This window comes from Alligator mississippiensis, chromosome 1, assembly GCF_030867095.1.
Source record: "Alligator mississippiensis isolate rAllMis1 chromosome 1, rAllMis1, whole genome shotgun sequence".
NCBI classification, from domain to species: domain Eukaryota; kingdom Metazoa; phylum Chordata; order Crocodylia; family Alligatoridae; genus Alligator; species Alligator mississippiensis.
This window is the reverse complement of record NC_081824.1, coordinates 2534686-2546975: the sequence shown is the minus strand read 5'-3', so window position 1 is coordinate 2546975 and position 12290 is coordinate 2534686. Positions and strand designations below refer to the sequence as shown.

The window sequence follows — 12290 nt, the reverse complement described above, 5'->3', positions numbered from 1 at the left end:
GTGTGTGTGTGTGTGTGTGTGTGCATGCACGGGTCTATCTGTACCTGAGTGCATGGGTCTGCATTTCTGCTTGTGTGCTCATCTCTATACATGTGTGCTTCGTCTGTGTGCATACAGCTTTGTATCTGTGCATGCACACTAGGGCATCTGTGTGCATCTGATTCTGTGTGTGTGTCTGTGTGTGGGTGTCTTTGCATACATGTGTGCATATGTTCATGGCAGGGAGAGTGTGTTTGTGTCTGTGTCCATGTGCAGAGTGAGTGAGTAGAGTGTGTGCCTGATTGCATGTGTACATGCATGTGGGTGTGTATGCGTGTTCTGTGTGCACATGTTTGTGTGTGTGTGCATGTGTGTTTCCATTTTCATAGCAGGAGGGAGATAATAGTTTCATAGTTTCATACTTGGTAGGGTTGGAAGGGACCTGATCAGATCATCAAGTCCGACCCCCTGCCATGGGCAGGAAAGAGTTCTGGGGTCAAACAACCCCGGCTAGGTGTCTATCTAGCCTACTTTTGAAGACCCCCAGGGTAGGAGCGAGCACCACTTCCCTTGGAAGTTGGTTTCAGATCCTAGCCGCCCTGACTGTGAAGTAGTGCTTCCTGATGTCTAGCATGAACTTACTCTCAATCAACTTGTGGCTGTTATTCCTCATTACTCCTGGTAGTACTTAGGGGAACAGGGTCCCTGCTAGCAAGTTTATAGATGGCCACCAAATCCCCCCTCAGCCTTCTCTTGTGGAGGCTGAACAGATTCAGGTCCCATAGCCTCTCCTTGTAGGACCTGCCCTGATGCCCCCTGATCATGCGGGCGGCCCTCCTCTGGACCCTTTTGATGCTGGCCACATTCCTCCTGAAGTGCAGTGCCCAGAACTGGACACAGTACCCCAACTGCAGCCTGACCAATGTCGCATAGAGTGGGGAAGATCACCTCCTTGGACCTGCTCAAGATGCATCTGTGGATGCATGACAAGGTGTGGTTGGCCTTACTGACCGTGTCCCCACATTGGCGGCCCATGTTCATTTTGGAGTCTATACTGGCTCCAAGATCCTTTTCTGCCTCTGTGCTGATGAGAAGGGAGTTCCCCAGCCTATAGGTATACTGCTGGTTCTCTATCCTTAGGTGCAGTATCTTGCACTTGTCAGTATTGAATCCCATCCTATTCTCATCCGCACATCCCTGTAACCTCTCCAGATCCAATTTGTCCCAGGGATGCAGGCTTGATCAAGGGGGAAGCCTCCTCCAGAGGCAGACCCCAGTTGAAAGTAAAAGAAGAAAAAACCCTACCTGTTGCAGGGGTCCAGAGAAGTGAGGAGGCGCACCGGGGAAAACCGCCCGAGTGGTTTGTCAGCCGTGCCTATCTCCAGCTGGAGCCGGGTGACGTCATGAAGAGAAGTCACCTGGTGAAGTTAAAAACCAGCCCCAGGAGCACAGGTGGGGGCGTGCCGAGTGCAGGAGGAGCGGCAGGGAACCGCTGAGTGGAGCACATCCATCTGCCGCGGCCAGCATCGACGCCGGCAGTGGAAGGTGCTGAGGATCTCCGTGCTGGGGAAGACTGGTGAAGATCAAAGGGACCGGCAGCTGCAGGGGACATGATGGCTTAGGGGCATTAGGAGTGAAGGGGGCACAGGACTCTCTCCGTGGTTGCCCCTCTTCACTTTGTTTTTCTTTTTTGTCTGGCACAAGTTTTTGGGTTCAGGACCTAGCTTCATTCAGTATATCACCCACACATCAACAGCCAAGTCCAGAGAACTGGCCAGGTGTAGGCATCCTTGAAACATTGTTCAATATATATATACTACTCACACAAAAGCACTGGCTGAAGTCAACCTGATTAGCATGACCTTTCTGCTCCCAGTTTGAAGCTCTGTGGCCTGGTCAAGGTGTAGGAAGAGGATTCCTGGGGACTCCTGCCCAGCTCCCCGCTGCCTCTGACCAAGTAAGAGAAAGTGCAGTGACGTCAGTCAGTAACATGTCTTGTGATGTCTCGCACACATGCACCCATGGGGTGTGCAGGGCCAGCAATGCAGAGTGTAGCTCCCTGGTGACACGTGCTGCAGCACAGCCACCCTTGAGACCTGCACAGCCCCCAGGGCAGCTGGCACATGCTAGAGGGATCCCAACCCCAGTACTGCTCACTGCAAAACCTAGTGTGCTTTAGGTTAACATGGTTTAAATTTAATACAAGCGCCACGGCTCCATGAGAGTTTCATACTTTGCTGTAATTTTGTGGAGTAGGTGGCAGGGGGAGCCAGACACGACATCATCTAATGACACTGTTGGGAGTGAGTGTGTGAGTCAGGGAATGGTGCAGTCTCATTTGTTGTAAATACAAAAATAAAGGAACAGAATAAAATTTAACATGGTCAATCTTTTATCATTTTTTATCACAACACCCTCTGTGGAGGATGGGAAGGGAGGAGGGTGTATGTAAAGGAGGCAGGGGTGCAGATGGCATGCTCCCCACTCTGCCATCCCAGCAAGCACATCTGGAGCTGTGCTGGAGGGGGGATGACACAGTAGGGGCTCCTGACGTGGGGAGCAACAGCCCTCCACCCTCTTGTCCAGGAACCCCTAAGGACTTCTGCACCCAGGGATATAAGAAGGCTTCTCTGGTCTCCAATCTACTTCCCAGAGCCAGAGCAACAAGTGGGGTATTCACACAGTGAGCACCACCTGGCACACTGCACCCCACAATGCATGGTGGGCAAGCCCACCAGGTAAGCCTCTTTCCTACCCCATCCCCACCAATCACCCCCCAAAAGGGGCCAGCCACCTGACACCCCCTGCAGCAACCCACCCACCACAACACGGGCAGCTCAACCCCAGGTTCCCCTGCACCCAGGAGCAGGGGGTCAGTGGGGAAAACACCAATGCCCCACTATCATTACATGGCCCAAAAGGGGGAACCCCCATGGTGTGACAGCTGAAAAGTGTGCCTGTGTGATAAAGGTGCTTGCTGAAGGCTCTATGAAGATTATATCAAGTGTTTTTCTGTATTTGTTTAGATATTAAGCTATAAGTTGTTGCTAAAAGCCTAGTTAAAGTCTAAGATGTAGTGAGGCCTTGTATAAAGTAAGGCCTAGTAAATTTAGCTAAGCCTGTGGCATAGTTAAAATTACCTTACAAAGGAATGCAAGGCTTGTACTGCTATTGGTCAGTCTAAGGACAATTGAAGTAAAAGGAATCTGAGTGGTTGTACATTATCAGAACCATTCAGAAGCTTTAAATTGGCTGGAATATCTGGAAACCATTCAGAAGGAAGATACAGCTCTGTGAAAAGGATTAGTTAGCTGTTGCCTGGATCAGTAGGCCCATGGAGATGGCCAACTTCAACAAGTTGAGGAGATTGGTGGGAGAGGCGCTGGGGTTCGAAGGCAGGGAAACTCAGTGCCCAAGATGAGTGGTCATTCTTTAAGGAGACGATACTCAGGGCCCAAGGGGTGATGATCCCAACAAGAAGCAAGGGGGGCAAGAATGCCCAAAAGCCTCCCTGGCTCACCAAGGCCATCCGGGAATGCCTGGTTGCCAAAAAGGCGGCGTACACCAGTGGAAGGGGGGGGCTATCTCCAAAGAGGAGTATACCTCCACTGCTCGGGCCTGTAGCAGGGCTGTTTGGAAAGCTAAGGTGGACATAGAGCTAGGACTACCATCCAAGATCAAAGATAATAAAAAGTCCTTTTTCAAATATATAGGGAGGATGAAGAAGGCACCGGGAAATGTGTGGCCCCTACAAGGTACGCTGGGCAATCTGGTGGTTGTGCCAGAGGAGAAGGCAGACCTCTTTAACAAATTCTTCACCTCCATTTTCTTGTGCAGGGACCGGGAATCACCACTGTGATTCAAGATGGACTCAAGGGGAATACCTCAAGACCTAAGGTTGAGGAGGACCGGGTTAGAGAGCTTCTGGAGGGGCTGGACGTGTTCAAATCAGCAGGTCCTTAAGCTCTCCACCCCAGGGCGTTGAGGGAGCTAGCAGGGGTTATTGCTGGGCCCTTGGCACGGCTTTACGAGCGCTCATGGTGCCCGGGCCAGGTGCCAGATGATTGGAAGATAGCCAATGTGGTCCGCATCTTTAAAAAGGGAGGAGGGAGGACCCAGGCAACTATAGGCCCCTCAGTCTTACCTCAATCCTGGGCAAACTGTTTAAGAAAATCATCAAGGAGGACATCTGACACGGGCCAGCATCGGGGATGATGCTCAAGGGCAAACAGCATGGTTTCATTGGGGGCAGGCCATGTCAGACTAACCTGATTGCCTTTTACGATCAGGTCACAAAAGCATTGGATGCAGGTGTCGCCGTAGATGTAGTCTTTCTGGACTTCAGCAAGGCCTTTGACACTGTTGACCACCCCATCCTCATTAAAAAACTAGGCGACTGTGGCATCGATGGCTACAGTTAGATTGGACATTAGGAAGAACTTCTTCACAGTTCGAGTGGCCAAGGTCTGGAACGGGCTCCCAAGGGAGGTGGTGCTCTCCCCTACCCTGGGGGTCTTCAAGAGGAGGTTAGATGAGTATCTAGCTGGGGTCATCTAGACCCAGCACTCTTTCCTGCCTATGCAGGGGGTCAGACTCGATGATCTATTGAGGTCCCTTCTGACCCGAACATCTATGAATCTATGAATCTATGGTCAGATGGATTGCTAATTGGCTGAAGGGCCATACTCAGAGGGTGGTGGTGGACGGGTCACATTCGACCTGGGTGGGGAAGTGGGGAGCAGAGTCCCCCAGGGCTCGGTCCTTGGGCCCACGCTGTTCAATTTCTTTATCAGCGATTTGGACGATGGGGTGAAAAGCAACCTGTTCAAATTTGCTGATGATATCAAAATATGGGGTGAGATGGGCACACTAGTAGGGAGGGAAAGACTGCAGAAAGGCCTGGATAGGTTGCAGGGGTGGGCTAACAAAAGCAGGATGCGTTTCAATACAGACAAGTGCAGGGTGCTGCACTTGGGCAGTAGTAACCGGCAGCACACTTATAAGATGGGAAACTCCCTTCTTGAGAGCACGGAGGCAGAAAGGGATCTTGGAGTCATCATTGACTCCAAGATGAACAGGGGCTGACAGTGCGAGGTCATGATCAGCAGGGCTAACCGGACCCTATCGTGCATCCACAGGTGCATCTCAAGTAGGGCCAAGGAGGTGATCCTCCCCCTCTTCGTGACACTGGTCAGGCCACAGCTGGAGTACTGTGTCCAGTTCTGGGCACCCCACTTCAAGAGGGATGTGGACAACATAGAGAGGGTCCAGAGGAGGGCCACCCGCATGATCCAGGGACTGCAGGGCAGACCCTACAATGAGAGGCTACGGGACCTGAACCTGTTCAGCCTTCAGAAGAGAAGGCTGAGGGGGACCTGGTGACCATTTATAAACTCACTAGGGGGGACCAGAAGGGTTTGGGGGAGATCTTGTTTCCCCTAGCGCCCCTGGGATAACAAGGAATAACGGCCACAAGTTGTTGGAGAGTAGGTTTAGATTAGACATCCATAAGAACTACCTCACAGTTAGGGCGGGTAGGATCTGGAACCAACTTCCAAGGGAAGTGGTGCTGGCTCCTACCCTGGGGCTTTAAGAAGAGGCTTGATGTCTTCCTGGCTGGGGTCATTTAAGCCCATTTTTCTTCCTGCCCAGGCAGGGGGTCAGACTTGAAGATCTACAAGGTCCCTTCCCACCCTACGTCTATGATTCTATGATTCTATGAATCTATGATTCTATGACCTCGAGGAGCCCAAGGACTGCATTCCAGGGTCCTTCCCAGTACACTTCAGACAGCGCTGTTCAGGGACACCTGACTTCACTGAACTATGTGGAATGAGGAGCTTGCTGTGTATCAGGCATTAGAGGGGACTGCCGATAAGTTGCCGACGTGAAATGCTTTTGTCTGTTATTGTTTGTCTTGTTACTAAGCGTAGTTGTGTTTTTGTTTAGTCAATAAATCTTTCTTACCTTTCTACCCCTGACCATACTCTCAATCCCAAACCCTCCGCAGGTGGCTGGGACATAAACTGTTGTCATGAACAGGATTGAGAAGCTCTGGTCCAGAGAGAAAGGTCAGAATGAAGGGAGTTGCATGGGTCCCATTAGTGGCTTTGATTAAGGAATTGACAGGGATAGAGAATCCTGGGTGGGATAAAGATAGGTTGAGACCTGCCTGGAGTGACCCGGGAACTGTACCTGATCATTGGGCTAAGTTTGCTACTGCTGCCCGGGGTAAGCCTGAGAAGGAGTGCCTTTCGTGGCTGCTGGCCACGTGCCTGCGGTTAGGAGCCGAAGAGAATGCCCAGCTTCGGGAAGAGGTCACCCGGCTGAGTATGGCGTTAAAAGATGTGAGAAATTTCAACAGCATGGTGTGCAAGGCTATGTGAGCTATGCAGAGCTGCTTGGAAACTTTAAAATGGAAGAAAGGAAAAATTATGATCCCGCATGTGGCTGCTCCCCTCCAGAAGACAATGCAATTAGCACAGGCTGTGAAGCGATCCTCCCACAAGTGTCTGTATAGAGATAAACCGGAAGTTAAACTCTGGGAATATCAAAGGGAGGAGATTGATGGAGAGGAGGAGATTTATGATGAGCCTGGTGCTGAAAAACCCCCGTATGTTCCTGCCCTGAGGGAGGTACCTAGCCAGGCCTTCCCCACCCTGAGGGAGAAACTCAGCCAAGTTTTTCCCATGGTCATAATTCATTCAAGGCCACAAGGAGAGAATCCCCAAACAGATCTGCATTCCTTTACCTGTGCAGAGATTAAAAATATTCAAAAGCAGCAGAAGTCCAAGCCAGGAGAGCCAGTAATAGAATGGCTAGTTCAAATGTATAGTGAAGGGGCATTTGCAGTTTCATTGAATAGAGCCAAAGCTGCAAAAATAGTTCTGCGCCCTGAGCACCAGTTAAATCATTTTTCAGGAAGGGATGAAAATGTTACTTTGTTTTCTGCTGCGCTCCAAGCCACTGCAGCCAGTTATAGTAATATCATTTGTGCAGCCGTTTGGACTCACACGCCAAATGCAGAAGTCGTGACAGCACCGTTGTGGAAGAGGTTTTGCCGACAAGCACCAACAGAGTGCACCTCAGCCTTGTTGGCCTTGGAGCCAGAGGCAGTGAGTCACCCGGTAAAAGATGCAATCCAGCAATTAGTGCAGCTTTTACCCATTTTGCAGAAGCCAAGGCTTAACAAGCCGATGAAAACTGCCAAGGCCATAGCAGTGGCCTCAGTGAAAGATAACCCACCTGACCCGTCCCCCCCCCCCGAATTGTTGAGAAAAGCGGGAAAGGCTGGCCCAAGACTCTGCAAGTAAAAATGTGGAAAGACTTGTCAGCTGCCGGTTTCAATGAAGTGCAAATCAATAGACTGCCCATCAATGCCTTGCAAGGGCTGAGGGCTAAACACTGTACCAAAAGGGCAAGACCAAAAGCAGAGCCTTCTGCACCACCAAGTGTCACCGGAGAGATTTTCTGTCCTGAGGGCAAAACTGTCAACACTTTCCCAGGCACATGCGGGGCCACCAGCCTTTACCCTGCCTGATCATGTGGCATAGGGAGTCCGGCCGGCCCAACCCCCCAAAAAAGGGGCCACAATGCGGGCAGTAGCAAGCTGGGGACCGGTATCTAAAGTCAATATTGGCCCCTTAATTTGTATACCTGTACAGATTCAATTAGGTAAAAGTAAAAAGTCAATTGATATGCTATTAGACACAGGTGCCCAGATTTGTATTTTAGATTCCACAGATTGGAAGGGGGAGAAAGGAACCCCTTATCAAGTAATTGGATTTGGAGGCACCACAACCAGGACATCTAGTCCAAGCAACCTTCGCATTACCTAATGTCTCTAAGCTAACAGCAGCCGCAGTAATACTTAAAGGGGACCACGTTTACTGGGACTGAATGTATTAAGAGGACAGCGGTTGGCCCTTGAACAAGAGAATTGTCAGTTCGGGTGCGCAGTGCCTCACCGAGAACCAGAAGAAACGGCTATAACAGCTGTAACTCAATGTAGCATGATCCCACTAACCCTGCCTCCCACAAAAGGAGTACATAGACCCCAGTATCGAACTCCCCCCGAGGCCACCCATCCTATCCAGTGTATCATAAGTCAGCAGTTAGAATACGGGATCTTATCTGAACCCACTCCCCATCTAACAATCCATTGTGGCCAGTGCGCAAGCCAAATGGAGTGTGACGGTTGACTATTAACTTTCAAGCTTTGAATGCTAATACTGACCCCTTAACAGCTGCTGTCACATCACTACCAGCCTTGACAGAAAGCATCCAATTTTATGGACCTGTGTGGATGGGATCCGTTGATATCAAAGACATGTTTTTTGCTATCCCCATCCAGGAGAGCTACTGGCCAGTATTTATTTTACGTGGATAGGGCAGCAGTATTCCTACACCGTGTTGCCCCAGGGGTGGATACACAACCCCACCCTGGCAAATGGGGTTTTAGCTACAATAGTTCATGAAGTTCAAGAAAAGCACCCCGATGTACATATGTGGTAGTATACAGATGATGTCATGGTAGGCAGTCAAGACAGAGAGGCTGCCATCAAGGCCTTTGAATCATTAAAAGAGAAAGTGCTTACCTTTGGATTCACACTGTCTGGACAAAAAATCCAAAAGGTCGAGCCCCACTGTGAATTTCTAGGAATAGAATGGCAGAATGGGGGGTCCACAATACCAACCGAGGAGCTGCAAAATATAGTGGAGACCCCGACTCCCACTAACGTGAAAGAACTGCAAGCCCAATTGGGAGCACTCCTTTTTTGGAGTATGCATGTTCCTGAGCTTAGCGTATTAGATCGTCCCTTGTAAAACCTATGTAAGAATAGAACTAAATGGGAATGGAGTCCTAAGCATTAATATGCCTTACAAGCCCTTAAAGAAGCAGTAACTGTTCATGCTTCTCTAGCAGCATGACGTCCAGAAGGAGAGCTTTGGCTCCATATAGGTGTTTCGGAAGGAGGACAACACTGGCGCCTGTGGCAGAAGGAGTCCTTGGAAGCAGAAGGAAAACCCCTTGGATTCTGGAGCCGAAGCTGGAGAGGGGCAGAATCAAGGTATACTCTCTTACAACAGATTCATAGATTCATAGATTCATGGATGTTAGGGTCGGAAGGGACCTCAATAGATCATCGAGTCCGACCCCCTGCATAGGCAGGAAAGAGTGCTGGGTCTAGATGACCCCCGCTAGATGCTCATCTAACCTCCTCTTGAAGACCCCCAAGGTAGGGGAGAGCACCACCTCCCTTGGGAGCCCGTTCCAGACCTTGGCCAATCGAACTGTGAAGAAGTTCTTCCTAATGTCCAGTCTAAATCTGCTCTCTGCTAGCTTGTGGCCATTGTTTCTTGTAACCCCCGGGGGCGCCTTGGTGAATAAAACCTCACCAATTCCCTTCTGTGCCCCCGTGATGAACTTATAGGCAGCCACAAGGTCGCCTCTCAACCTTCTCTTGCAGAGGCTGAAAAGGTCCAGTTTCTCTAGTCTCTCCTCGTAGGGCTTGGCCTGCAAGCCCTTGACCATATGAGTGGCCCTTCTCTGCACCCTTTCCAGGTTATCCGCATCCCTCTTGAAGTGCGGTGCCCAGAATTGCACGCAGTACTCCAACTGCGGTCTGACCAGCGCCCGATAGAGGGGAAGTATCACCTCCTTGGACCTATTCGTCATGCATCTGCTGATGCACGATAAAGTGCCATTGGCTTTTCTGATGGCTTCGTCACACTGCCGGCTCATGTTCATCTTGGAGTCCACTAGGACTCCAAGATCCCTTTCCACTTCCATGCCCCACAGCAGGTCATTCCCTAGGCTGTAGGTGTGCTGGACATTTTCCTCCCTAGGTGCAGCACTTTGCATTTCTCCTTGTTGAACTGCATCCTGTTGTTTTCTGCCCACTTGTCCAACCTATCCAGGTCTGCCTGCAGCTGTTCCCTGCCCTCCGGTGTGTCCACTTCTCCCCATAGCTTTGTGTCATCTGCAAACTTGGACAGAGTACACTTCACTCCCCCGTCCAAGTCACTGATGAAGACATTAAAGAGTATCGGTCCAAGGACCGAGCCCTGCGGGACCCCACTGCCCACACCCTTCCAGGTCGAGACCGACCCATCCACCACGACTCTCTGGGTGCGACCCTCTAGCCAATTCGCCACCCACCAGACTGTGTAGTCATCCAAGTCACAGCCTCTTAACTTGTTCACCAGTATGGGGTGGGATACCGTATCGAAGGCCTACCTGAATTCTAAGTAGACGACATCCACCCCTCCTCCTGTGTCCAGGCGTTTCGTAACCTGGTCATAAAAAGAGACTAGATTGGTCAGGCACGATCTGCCTGCCACAAACCCGTGCTGGTTTCCCCTCAGCATAATTTGTCCTGCCAGGCTCTCGCAAATGTGAGCCTTGATAATTTTTTCAAAGACTTTGCCAAGGATGGAGGTGAGACTGACTGGCCTATAGTTGCCCGGGTCCTCCTTCCTCCCCTTCTTGAAAATGGGGACCACATTGGCCCTTTTCCAGTCCTCCGGGACTTGGCCCGTGCGCCACGAGCGTTCAAATATTCCCGCCAGTGGCTCTGCAATGATGTCGGCCAGTGCCTTCAGCACCCTCGGATGGAGCTCACCCGGGCCTGCCAACTTAAAGGCATCCAGTTCTTCCAAGTGACTCTGCACCATCTCAGGGTCTACGCATGGCAGTCTGGCGCCTTGCTGCTGCCTCTCTACAACCCCAGTGAGAGACTTGTCGTGTCCCTCACTTAGGAACACTGAGGCAAAGAACCCGTTGAGGATGTTGTGTGCAGCAACAGCAGCCCTGGAAGCCACAGAAGCACAGGAGCTAGAAGTGGAACCGTTGCTCAGCTGCAATTAAGTAACCATACTATTGCCCTAAAATGGCCAGAAATTTCCTCTGAGACTATACCTCTCAACTTTATGATACCCACTTCATGGGTATCAGTTGTAGACATGCCACGGTTAGAAAACTGGAATGAAGTGAAAAATAAGCTGCAAAGCCTTGAGGCAAAGGCTCATCAAGGCACTCAGTTGGTTCTCCTTGCTTGAGAGGGTGGGCAAATAATCTGTCAACGTGCCCGAGCCATGTAAATGGTATGATGTAATCTGTACTATTCGTGTATCACCAAGTGCCACCTCAACTATGTGGCTAACCATCTTGAGCATCGTAGTATTCTGCATTGCCCTAGTGGCAACAGCTAAATGGTGTTTTAATCATTGTTGTTGTAAATCTGTTCATGCTATGCAAGTTAAATGTATAGAGCCTTCCTCATTTTCCTGATGTAATACATGGAGCTTTAGCATCTCAATTGTAGCCATTACAGTACTTCAGCAAGGGGTGGAGTGTGACAGCTGAAAAGTGTGCATGTGTGATAAAGGTGCTTGCTGAATGCTCTATGAAGATTATATCAAGTGTTTTTCTGTATTTGTTTAGCTATTAAGCTATATGTTGTTGCTAAAAGCCTAGTTAAAGTCTAAGATGTAGTGAGGCCTTGTATACAATAAGGCCTAGAAAATTTAGCAAAGCCTTGAAGTAGTAAGGTCCTGTGGCATAGTTAAAATTACCTTATCAAAGCAATGCAAGGCTTGTACTGCTATTGGTCAGTCTAAGGACAGTTGAAGTAAAAGGAATCTGGATTAGTTAGCTGTTGCCTGAATCAGTGGGCCCGTGGACCTCGAGGAGCCCAAGGACTGCATTTCAGGCTCCTTCCTGGTACCCTTCGGGCAGCGTTGTTCAGGGACACCTGACTTCACTGAACTTTGTGGAAAGAGAAGCTTGCTGTATATCAGGCATCAGAGGGGACTGCCAATAAGCTGCCAATGCAAATTGCTTTTGTCTGTTATTATTTGTCTTGTTACTATGCGTAGTTGTGTTTTTGTTAAGTCGCTAAATCTTTCTTACCTTTCTACCCCTAACCATAAACTCAATCCCAATCCCTCTGCCAGTGCTTGGGACACCACAGTGCTGCCCATCGGACTACACCATGTTCCCATGCACAACGAGGGCCAGTGGGCAATAACCCTCCTACCAGAGACCCAAAATCTGTCATGGATTTTTCCCCATTGTTCCTGGAGGGGAGGAGAGGTGGAGGCTCTGAAGTATACAAGGTTAGGTGGGGAAACTATCTCGGAAAAAATGATCAAGGAACTGAACAAACAGGTGGGGGAGCATGAACTGACTGAAGAAATGAAAAGGATAGAAAAGGAGGATAGAGAAAGGGAGAGCCAAAACACCTAAGGGGGTACTCTTCTGGCTAGTACCCCAGAAGAGGAGGAAGGCAGCGATGGAAAGGGGTAGT

General features: G+C 50.0%; 1 protein-coding gene across 1 annotated transcript in view; it reads left to right on the top strand.

Annotated features, from left to right (window-relative positions):
* Positions 1–12290, top strand: part of LOC102566400 (zinc finger protein 493) — a 185284-nt gene that overhangs the window by 33381 nt on the left and 139613 nt on the right. The window lies entirely within an intron of this gene.